Source organism: Taudactylus pleione, unplaced genomic scaffold, assembly GCF_031769625.1.
Source record: "Taudactylus pleione unplaced genomic scaffold, aTauple2 ptg000007l, whole genome shotgun sequence".
NCBI lineage: Eukaryota > Metazoa > Chordata > Amphibia > Anura > Myobatrachidae > Taudactylus > Taudactylus pleione.
In genome coordinates, this window is record NW_028284410.1 from 22,530,378 (window position 1) to 22,542,536 (window position 12,159).

Here is a 12,159-nt window from a genome sequence, read left to right on the forward strand (position 1 = left end):
TCATCCTACTATCACTTTAGGCCCAAATCATTTCACTGGACAATCCCTTCTTTAGTAATCCTGTCCCATACGTAAAGCCAACATATGCCACTCCATCCATAGTGCTGGTCTATAGAGCAAGCTAATGTGACTGCAGAGTTTAACAAACTGCTGGGAGCCATGGTTGTCACTTACCGTGAGAGCTTGTATCGCCACATAAATAAATTGTGGCTGCCACAATATTTTGACCAAAGTTTAGAAGAGAAGCAAAATACAGTTTTTCAAAAGTTATAAGGAAAGTGGCGATCTCAGACTGTCCCCAGTAACACCACGTGGTAGAGGCCTCTAAGCAGGAAAAGTCCAGTGATGAAGCTACAGGAGAGCAGCAAATGTTTACAGCAGCCCATATTGTCTATGCAGAAAGATCTTATTAATTCCATCAATGTGTTTATGGCAAAGGTGTCAGTCCACAGAGAAAGGTTAAACATCCCAGAACAGATAGAAGTTAGTTGGAGCACATTACATGGTCCTTGGCTTGCACAACAAATTCCATGAGCTTACAGAATCTCAGGGTGATCTTGATGTAATAAGCTTAGGTTATAAAAGGTTATCCCAGATTTCCGGACTTGTTAATAAAACATGCACCTGTCTAAATCTGAACGGATAGAACATATAGGGCCCTCTATACCAAATCATGTAAAACAGTCCTTCAAGGCAGCTGACAATGCAACAGCTGACAATTCCTTTACTGTTTGAGAGAAGGGTTTACAATCATGTATGTCTATGTACATCAAACATCCTACAATTAAGGGGCAACATTGCAGAACAGTGATTAATAGGCCACTGTACAGAACAAAAAGTCATGAAGTAGAGTTGAGTGTCCATCCAACATAAGTCATCTGTGTTGTAAAGTCTACTGATCAGTCACTTCACTCAGATGGAATGCACCTAATCAGATCCAGAAGTTTTACATGGATTCTATGCTTACCCAAATACATGACAATCCAAAGTGCATCCAAGTGAATAAAGGATGCAAGTCGGATTCATATTTACTTGCAACCACTTATTTTTTTAGCTTGTTTATAGCTTTTATACAATTTTCAATACATTCTCCTTGCATCACGCACATGAATGGAATACAAACGCTAGTGTGCATTTTACAGAAATCTTTCCAAATATAACCTATATATTTGTACAAAATATGCTTTTATAGTTCTTTACTTAACTAGCATTTTAGGTTAATACAGGTTAAGTCTCCCATATCCAAATATTCCGAAATACAGAATATTCCGAAATACGGAATTTTTTTGGCATGACTGTAATAATGCAACCTTTGATTTTTTGATGGTTCAATGTACAAAAACTTTGTCTATGGCACAAATCATTAAAAATATTGCATAAAATCACCTTCAGGCTGTGTGTATAAGGTGTATATAAAACAAATGAATTTCATTTCTGTACACAAACTTTGTTTGGGCCACAAAATTATTGAATATATTGTATAAAATGACCTGCAGGCTGTGTGTATAAGGTGTATATAACACATATATGCATTCTGTGTGTATATTAGGGTCCCATTCCCAGGATATTGTATTATTGATATTATTGTATGCAATTATTCCAAAATACGGAATATTCCATTATCCAAAATACCCCTGGTCCCAAGCATTTTGGATATGGGAGACTCAACCTGTAGTACTTTAAACAATTATTGTAACTATTGGGTTGTGTAGAAAATTATCTACATACATGGTCTAAAGCCCATTAAACAAGGTTAATCACAAAAAATACTGTAGTTTGATTGCAACAATAGGGTAGATTTATTGTATTCAATATTATCTGACTGACGTACTACAGGGGCTGAGGAGAACAAGTTGCAGCATTTAAACTGTCCAGTCTGGCAAATGAATTCCGGATAGTGTACTCATTCACCCTCTGTACCCGCTCATTTTCAGCTCAACAAGCTTTCCTGTTTGCATGCCACTATTTTTAGCCCTACTTCATTATAACAGAGTTATAATTGTCAAGTAGATTTCAACACTTATGCATGGAAACATAGCTTATAGCGAAGTACAGTAGAGCACTGTTTAAAGGGACACATTATGATTTATGCAACATTAATAAGTGTCCACAGAGCTACCACAGCTTGTTATAGCTAAGAGGATGAAATAATCCTTATATTTTGGAATGAAGTGTTACTTTTGTGTATAACTGTAGTACAGGGTCTCAAACTCAAGTAGCCATAAATATATTAAAATAAAAGAGCAGTCAAAACAGAAAAAACAAACATAAAAACCACCACAATAATGAGTTCAGCAAGATTAAAACAAAAGTATTATCTTTTTTAAAAACTGTAGTATAAGAAGTCTAAAGATGCGTATCCACTAGGTGATTAAAATGAGCGATTGAACGATTACAACATCGTAATCGTTCAAACGCTCATTAATCGTGCAACAATCGTGCACTATAATGTCAAACGACCAGCGATGCGCACTCCTGTTGGTCGTCTCATTGTCTCTTTCATCATCCCTACATGCTGGTCAATTTTCCCAATATCGTTGGTATATCATTCAGTCGTTACGCGTTGATTGATCAACGATCAAATGATAAACCACTTCCCTGACTACTGACACTCCCAAACCTCCATTTTGTGATCATCCCTGCTGGAGCTGGACAACGAAGTGACTACGCAGCTCTTCAAAATACAAAAAGGTAAGTGCAAAACCACTGACCACCAATGCATAGGGGCACCTCCATGGGTACTGCACAAGGGGCACAACTGGGGGTACTGCAGGCACTCTGGGGTACTGTACAAGGGTCTCTACAGGGGGGGGTACTGTATACTGCACTACTTGAGGGGCCCTTCTCGGGGTACTGCACTGCATAAGGGGCCCTTCTGGGGAAACTGCACTGCATAAGAGGCCCTACTGGGGGTACTGCACTGCATAAGGGGCCCTACTGGAGGTACTGCACTGCATAAGGGGCACTACTGGGGGTCCTGCACTGCATAATTGGCCCTACTGGGGGTACTGCACTGCATAAGGGGTACTACAGGGGGTACTGGACTGCATAAGGGGCACTACTAGGGGTACTCCAAAAGTGAACTCAGGGGGGCATTACTGCTGGTTTTTTTTGTTATGTTTGTTTACAATTTTTTTGTTTCCTTGCAGACATGACTGGTACTCTGCCCCTCGACAGAATTCATCGAGATGTACCAGGCCAATGAGTGCCCCTGGAAAGTGTCGAGTAAGGACTACTCAAACAAAGATTTGAAGAATCAGGCACTGAATAAACTGTTAATGTACAGTCGGGAGCAAGAAAGTGATGCTGACATGGACTGGGTTGAAGACAAAGATTCAGAATTTGAGAATAGTGTTCCTGAAGGAGCACAAGAAGTATCTACGGTCACAACGTTCGGGAACAGGTGCAGATGAAGTCCAAAAGCCGAAGTTATGGTACTATGACCTGCTCCCCTTCGTTCTTGAGAAAGAACCAAAGAGGTCGTGGTGCTCGTTGGAGCCAAAGGTGGTAGAGGAACTCGTTGAGGATTTGAAGTGTCATGAACAGATAAGCAATTAAACAATTGTAAACATTAGTTTTGTTCTAGCTGTTTGTTTTACTTAAAAAATTCTCAACTGACTCCCACTTTTGACAGATTTCCGTTTTTTATGGTCTTCAAAGCCACTGTATGGCAAGTATTTTTTCATCCTTCCAAGGTGGAAGTTCTGGATGTGGATCCTTCATCCACGAGCCCAAAGAGGTCGTGGAGTTGGAAATGGAGAGGCCGTCCGCACAAGACTCCAGCCTCTGGACCATCAAGGAGTAACAGATTTATAAAACACGCGGAGGAGGTTTTACAGAAGCCCCCCCCACCCCATTGTCATCTGGCAATCTCCCCATCCCACCTCATAGGGCGGAGTATCCCCCTATGGCAAATGGGCTTCATTTGCACTTGTTGGCTGAACGTTGTGACTTATGTATACTTCTTGTGCTCTTAACATGAATTTTGTATTTGGGTAGTCCTTACTCAGGAGACACTCATTGGTCCGGTATTAATCAATGAATCCTGTCCAGGAAACTCATTTCAAATATAATTTTTTTTTCAAAGTTTACATCTCTTGTGTTGTGTTTTTCTTGACATTATGCATTATATTTATAAATGGTAGCGTTTTAAAGTCGTATAAGGGGAAAGGGGGTTGTGGTACTGTTTTATGTGATTCAAGGTCTAGATTAGGGGTTCCAAACCACGGTCCTCAAGGCACACTAACAGTCCAGGTTTTAAGGCTAGCCACAGCTGGGCACAGGTGACGTAATTAGTACCTCAGTTATTTTGATTTAACCATCTGTGCTTAAACATGGATATTACTAAAACCATGTAAGTGTGCCTTGAGGACCGTGGTTGGGAATCACTGGTCTAGATGGTTTTAGATTGTTATTAATTTTATATATTATGAATTTATAAAATTCTGTTATTAATTAGTAGACCCATATAATCATAACTCCTGAGGTTAATTTTGTGTCATATAAATCAAAACCAGTATCCAATATGTGGAGTTTGCAGAGTGCTAGTGTGCAGACTCTGGGTCTGCTTCAGAGATGGACGGAATTGCACAGGTGTACACAAATGGCTGTGCAATTCCGTCCATTTGAAATGCAAATGCAGAAGATGTCACACACCTCCTTGCTGCATTTGCGTGATACCAGCGCTGCTACCAAGGTCGCAGCCTGGGGTCAATATCGGAACAATCGCGACCATCGGATGATGGGTTGGGAGATATTATAAGATAAGTTGAGAGATGAATGTTGGTGTGGTTTGGTTAATAGCTTTATGTGTAAGTATTTTATATTGAATACGGTAGAAAACCGGCAACCAATGGAGGGATTGACAGAGCGGATCAGCAGACAATGAAAGTTTGGAAAGGGCTGTGACCCTAAAGAGACCTGTTTGCCACCTCATCGCGGGCTACATTACATATTTTTCTCAAAAAGAGGCAATCATGCAGAAGGCTAGACAACTGGATGGAATCGACTTCAACGGAGATGTCATTCATATCTATCAAGATTTGTTCTGGCACACGTTGCAACAACGCCGAGCCCTGCGCCTACTGACTGACGAGCTGCGCAAACGCCATTTAAAATTCAGATGGGGTTTCCCATTCCATTTACAGGTGACCTTCTCAGGTAAAACACATTCCCTCTACAATCCATCTGACCTTCCTTCCTTTTGCTCCTCGTTGGGCTTTCCAGTAGTCGAGATCCCGGATTGGAAAGAGTCTCTGGCACAACTGGACTTGTCCTCTACCTCAACGCGCCCAAACTCTTGGCAATCAGTTCGAAATCAACGACTGCCAAGAACCTCTCCAGTTCATTCAGAAAAGGATAATACCTGACGGTCTGGTACATTTTTCCCCTTACTGGGGCGATGTTCAAACTTAAATCCTTATATGCTTGTCATAAATGTTACTATTTTCGTATATATTTTAGATGTAGATGTTCTCGATTGGTGAGGTTTTCGCTATTTCACATATTTTCTCAGTCTTTTATTTTATTTTTCTATTTTGATGTCACTGTTTAGATTTGATATATTGCGATATGTTTGAGGTCGGGGTTGATACCGGCCCCCTATGCCCCCCTACCCGCGTGATGTATCATACCACTGAGACATTGGACCATGTTTTTTGGTCCATGGTCTCAGTTGCATGTTTTTCAATGTTCTTTGTATTTCTTCTTGTATCTTTGTTTGTGCTCTGCTTGTACCCCACCCCCTTTTTCCACCATTCCCCTCCAGGAGCTGCAGTTAACGCATTTCATCCACCCTCTCTGATGTCATTGAATACTAAACTCCTAATTTCCTCCATAAATGCCCGTGGTCTAAATATCCCCAAAAAATGATCTAAGCTTCTACGCTCGTTATGGGCAGACCAGATTGACGTGGCAATGGTCCAAGAAACCCACTTTAAAATACACACACAGTCCCCACCTCTATGTGATAAACATTATCCCACTGCTTTTTACAGTAATAACCCAGATGGGAAATCCAAAGGCGTTGCAATTCTTTTCTCACAGACTCTCCCCATCTCAAATGTAAAAGTGCACAAACTGATTCTAGGTAGACTCCTCTTCCTCACATGCCAGCTTTACAATCAAGACTTTCACATTTATTAATATATACACTCCTAACCAAGCTCAACTTACTTTCCTTTGAACCGCTTTAGAGCTGCTCGCTCCCCTAACACAAGGTGTCACACTTCTGGGTGGGGACCTTAACTGGTCGTTGGATCCCCTCCTTGATATATCTTCTAATGCACCTAGGTTTTCTTCCACTAAATATCGACAGGTTAGGAAGTTTTTCCACGATCACCAGTTGGCAGACTCCTGGAGGACGTTTTACCCTACAAGCCGTGACTATTCCTTCTATTCTCACCCACACAACACTTATTCCCGTTTGAACCATTTATTTATCAGCCATAGACATCTTCACATGGTCGCTGATGCTGCTATTGGCCCAATAACATGGTCGGATCATGCTCCAGTCTCAGTGACCTTGACCCTCCCACACTCCCCTTCTAAACAATGGACATGGCGCCTTAATGAGTCCCTCCTACAAGATGTTTACTGTAAAGCCGAACTTGATCCCGATCTTTCAGATTACATTACCCATAATGTCACTCCAGACATGTCTCAAATTTCTATTTGGGAGGCTCACAAATGCATCATCAGAGGTAAACTCATTCAACTAGGCTCATATCTTAAAAAACAAAAGTCTGCGCAAATCTTGGCCTTGCTACACCAGATTCAATCCCTCTAGACGTCCCATAAATTGACTGTCTGATGATGCCTACCATAAACTTTTAGATGCACGCAATGCTCTTAGTAAATTACATTCAGATAATATCAAACTCTCTGTAAGAAAATGTAAGAATCGCTTCTATCAATGGGGGAACAAACCAGGAAAACTTTTGGCTCAGGCCCTGAGAGCTCAGCGAGCAGCTTGATTCATACATACACTTAAAGATAATTTGGGCACATCTCATTTTCGGACCTCCAAACTTGCCTCATGCTTCCAGCAATATTATTCGTCCCTCTACAATCTGAATGATTCTTCCTCTGGTTCACCTACCCTCCCTACTTCACAAGACAATTTAGATTTTCTCTCATCTATTTCCTTCCCCACAATTTCCCCGTCAGACAGACTCACTCTAGAATGTCCCTTCTCCCTACAGGAGCTGGAGATAGCTTTATCCTCCTCTCCTGCTGGCAAAAGCCCAAACGGCTTGACAATAGCTTATTATAAAACCTTTAAAGACAAATTGACCCCTATGATGCTAAGCGCTTTCAACTCTATCTCTGCAAAATCCGAATTTTCAAAACAATTTCTAGAGGCTTATATTTCTGTCATTCCTAAAGCGGGTAAGGACCCCTCCCTGTCCTGAGCTACAGACCCATATCTCTATTAAATGCTGACCTTAAACTGTATACCAAGCTAATAGCAAACCGATTACATTCCCTTCTTCCCCAGCTGATCCACAATGACCAATGTGATAATACCACAAAAGTCCTCAATCTGGTTCATTTTGCCACTACCCAAGCGAACACTCCAATCATTATACTTTCTACCGACACAGAAAAAGCGTTCGATAGAATCAGTTGGTCCTTTATGAGGTCTGTGCTCGTGCACATCGGATTGGGTCCTCTTGCTCTCCATCGGATTTTAACCCTATATTCCTGTCCCTCGTCGAGGGTGAGGATTATAGGCGCCCTATCTGAAACCTTTTCCATAACCAATGGCACACGACAAGGATGCCCTTTATCGCCATTGGTCTTTGTTATTTGCATGGAGGCTCTGGCACAATCCATTCGAGCTAACCCTCATTTCTGGTATTAAAACAGGCGGTATAGAGCATAAATTGGCCCCATTTGCCGATGATCTACTGGCTACCATATCCCATCCGGTGACATACTTGCCGCATTTAATGGGTGAGTTTGAACGGTTTGGAAAATTAACCAGTTTCAAGTTTAATTTTTCAAAATCCTGGGCTCTCAACCTGTCCGCTCCTATTTCCATGATTACGGGCATACAAACTGCATTTCCATTCTCTTGGCACCCCTCACACATCACCTACCTAAGGGTTAAAATAACCAGAGACTTGTCACAACTATTTGCTACTAATTTCTCCCCTCTTCTCTCCTCTATTCCCATTGGCTTATGAAGCAGCTTTCTTGGATTGGGAAAATCAATGTGGTAAAAATGAATACACTTCCTAAACTGCTTTACCTCTTTCAAACTTTACCCATTCTGATACCTGATTCTTGGTTTTGCTCGTTAAATCTACTTATCCAACAATTTATCTGGTTCCGGAAGAGACCTCGGATTAGATGTGACATCCTACCACGGCCAAGACAGTTGGGATGTCTCCAACTTCCGGATATCAAATCTTATTACCATACTGTTCACCTTAATAGAATTCTTGAGTGGACAAGATATAGAGAGGTTAAGCAAAGGGTTGCTCTTGAAGGCTGCTTCATGACACTTCCCCCTGAAATTACACCTTGGTTACCTTCCTTACCTAAACTAAACTTATCTCATCCGACTATACAGTCAGGTGCATAAATATTGGGACATTGACAGAATTTTCATATTTTGGCCTCTATTCACCACCACAATGGCTTTGAAATGAAACAAACAAGATGTTCTTTAACTGCAGACTTTCAGATTTAATTTGAGGGTAATTACATCCAAATCAGGTGAACGGTGTAGGAATTACAACGGTTTCTATATGTGCCTCCCACTTTTTGCTTCACTGATAGTGACAGCTCTTTGTATCTCATATTGAGAGTCGACAGCAACTGATTCCAAATGCAAATGTCACACCTAGAATCAACTCCAGACCTTTTACCTGCTTAATTGATAATGAAATAACGAGGGAATAGCCCACACCTGTCCATGAAATAGCTTTTGAGTTGATAGTCCCATCACTTTTGGCCCCTTAAAAAGTGGGTGGCACATATAGAAACCGTTGTAATTCCTACACCGTTCACCTGATTTGGATGTAATTACCCTCAAATTAAATCTGAAAGTCTGCAGTTAAAGCACATCTTGTTTGTTTCATTTCAAAGCCATTGTGGTGGTGCATAGAGGCCAAAATATGAAAATTCTGTCAATGTCCCAATATTTATGCACCTGACTGTATCTCCTCTTTCTATTTGGAAATCCTTGCGATGCCACCCACACAGTTCCTCACGCTTTGGTCCTCTTACCTCTTTTTTAGCTAACCCTGAGTTTTCCCCTGGTTTAAACATGTCACATTTTCCTACCTGGGTTCTGGAGGGTCTCTTCAGGGTCAGCCAGCTGGTGTTAAACAATTTGCAGAACTCCAAGAAAAATGGTCAATCCCACAATCTGACTTCTGGAAATTTCTCCAGGTTCGTCATTTCCTGACCTCCGCAGATAGATTAAAGCTAGCCAAGAGAGACCTCACCTCATTTGAGAAACTGTGTGTCTCTCCAACCTCTCCTTCACACACAATTTCCAATATATAACAGTTTCTTTTAACTAATTCACACTCTCCTACCCCCTCATGGGCTAAAAAGTGGGAATTAGACCTGGGTGTTTCCTTCACAAAACAAGAATGGCAAACCATATTTTTAAAAACTCATTGCAGCTCTGCACGATTGTCAAAGAAACTCAGTACAAGATTCTAATGCAGTGGTATAGACATCCTTCCCTACTTCATACTATGTACCCAACAATATCTGGCTCCTGCTGGAGATGCCTCTCAGGTCCTGGGTCATTACGACATATCTGGTGGGACTGCCCTCAATTGTATAAATTTTGGTCTGAAGTTATTTCCATCTCGCAACAAATTCTAGGTATTCCCGTTCCTAATGATCCCACATTTTGGTTGCTGAATCATGCACATACATCATTAGGGTCCTACAAGAAATCCTTAATACGCCATCTTAGCAATGCGGCCCGGGCGGTTATTCCATTATTTGGGAAATCCTGCACCCTTCCAACCCGTAAAGATTGGTTCCAGAGGATCGATTACTACAAGTCGATGGTAGACCTTTTAAGCTCATCTATAGACAAGCCATTCACTTTCACTAACATCTGGTCCCTATGGCTGGAATACAAGTCCACCATGGAATTTAAAACTTATATGTCTAACATCTCACCTCTCAGATAACTAGATTTTTTCTTATTATGTTAACATCAATCTACCACACTTACGGCGACCTCTCCTTCCTCCCCCCCTATATCCTGTGATCCCTTCCTTATGGTTTCTTCTTTAATTCAATTTTATTGTACTTGATTCCATCATTTGTATATGTATATTATATTTACGTTCTGATATGGACATATTTGTACTATTTTTGTATATTTGTTAATTTGAAATCTTCAATAAAAACAGATTGCACAAAACAAGAGAGTTATAAAAAAAAAAAAAAAGTTTGAAAAGGAAGATTAAAGATTAGCCTGCAGTGGCAAGAGCCTGTTTTTGGGAAGACCAGTATGGAGACTACTGCAATAGTCAAAGCGAGAAATAATGAGTGCAGGGATTACAGTTTTTGCATGGTCTTCTGTAAGAAATGGTTGAATTTTGGAAATGTTTTTAGATGTATGTAACATAAATTTGAGACAGATTGAATGTGGGGAAACAAAGGACAGTTCAGAGTCAAGGACGACAACTAGGCAGCGTGCTTGTGGTGTGGGGTTCATTGTCGAGTTATCAACAGTGAGAGATATCAGGTTTGTAACTTTTTGCCCGTGGAATGTAATTGTGTTTTGGATATGGTAAGTTTTAGGGTGTGAGATGCCATCCAAGATGAAATGGCAGAAAGACATTCAGTGACACGGACCAGTACAGATAGTGACAAATCTGGGAAGGATAGGCAGATTTGAATATCGTCCGCGTACAGATGATATTGAAAACCGAAACAGCCGATTAGTTTGAGGTGGTGTAGATTGAGAAAAGCAGAGGACCCAAGACTGGAGCCTTACGGTACTCTAACTGATAGAGGAAGCAAAGTGGGGGCAGAATCAGAAAAACAATGTGTTATAAACACAGCACCCGCGGCTCTGTCCCCCATGTGTCCTGATCATTGCAGACCACAGTGATTGGGCAGTCACACAACAGCAGTTATATGCGATCCTCAGAAACACCCACTGCTGATGGCTTGTCTTGCAGGACTGTGAAATCCTGCAAGCAGTTTAAAAAAACAACAACAAAAAAAAAAAAAACTACTGTTAACACACACACGCTAAAAAAAGAATAATATATTGAATAATGTTTAAATAGCTATTATTTACATAATTTGCTAATAATATTAGCCAGTTAAGTGGTTAAATGAGGTCATTAAATTTAAGTTGTCATTTTAATATACTGCACAATTGATGTATTAAGTGCAGCTCATATTTTAGGTAATACAATTTCTGATTCATACCATTTGAGCTTTATCCAGAAAGCTTTGTAGGTCCGTTCTTCCCATGAGCTGAATACCTTGCACCAGGCTGTACCATCCTTTGACAGAGATAATGTTTTCACCTCCCCTCCTGGTTCCCACCTCCCACAGCGCTCACTGGCCAATCTGTGATACTTTATAGCAGATAGAGCAAAGTGTGACGGACGCCTCCTGTGCTCCATCCTGCCATCACAGTAGTGCAGCAACAACATAACGGAATTAGGGAGGAGGGAAAGGGTAGGTTTATAGGCAGTGTACAAATGTACACTGATTGTTATAAATGGTCAGATTTAAATTGAAAAAAAAGATAAAATGCAGTGCCTTTTAATACATATTTATTGGCTATATCCCAGGAAGAAAAAGTGCCTTCTAATTTACTGGGCCAAATCAAGCTTCATAACATAACTGCATGAATAAGCAATGTAACATCCCCGTTGTGTGTAACCCAATAATTTACTATAAAACACCCAACAGACACACACAAGAAGGAGCACAGACACAAACACTTGGGGGCATATTCAATTTTTTACCCTGCGGCGTGTGAAATTGCGGTCGGCTACAGGATTTTTCCATTTCTAATTTTCCCATTTGGTTTAAAAAAAAATTCTAAACGGGTTTTTGCAGAAAAAATTAGCGCACCCAATTTTTTTCAATTGGATGACACGAGAATCAGGAGCGCGCATAGCTGCATTAATCCCAAAATGGGCACAATAGGAA

The 12,159-nt window shown here is 40.8% G+C and overlaps 1 protein-coding gene across 1 annotated transcript in view; it reads right to left on the reverse strand.

Annotated features, from left to right (window-relative positions):
- Positions 1 to 12,159, reverse strand: part of CLIC4 (CLIC family member 4) — a 68,718-nt gene that overhangs the window by 18,164 nt on the left and 38,395 nt on the right. The gene's annotated exons all lie outside the window — the stretch shown is intronic.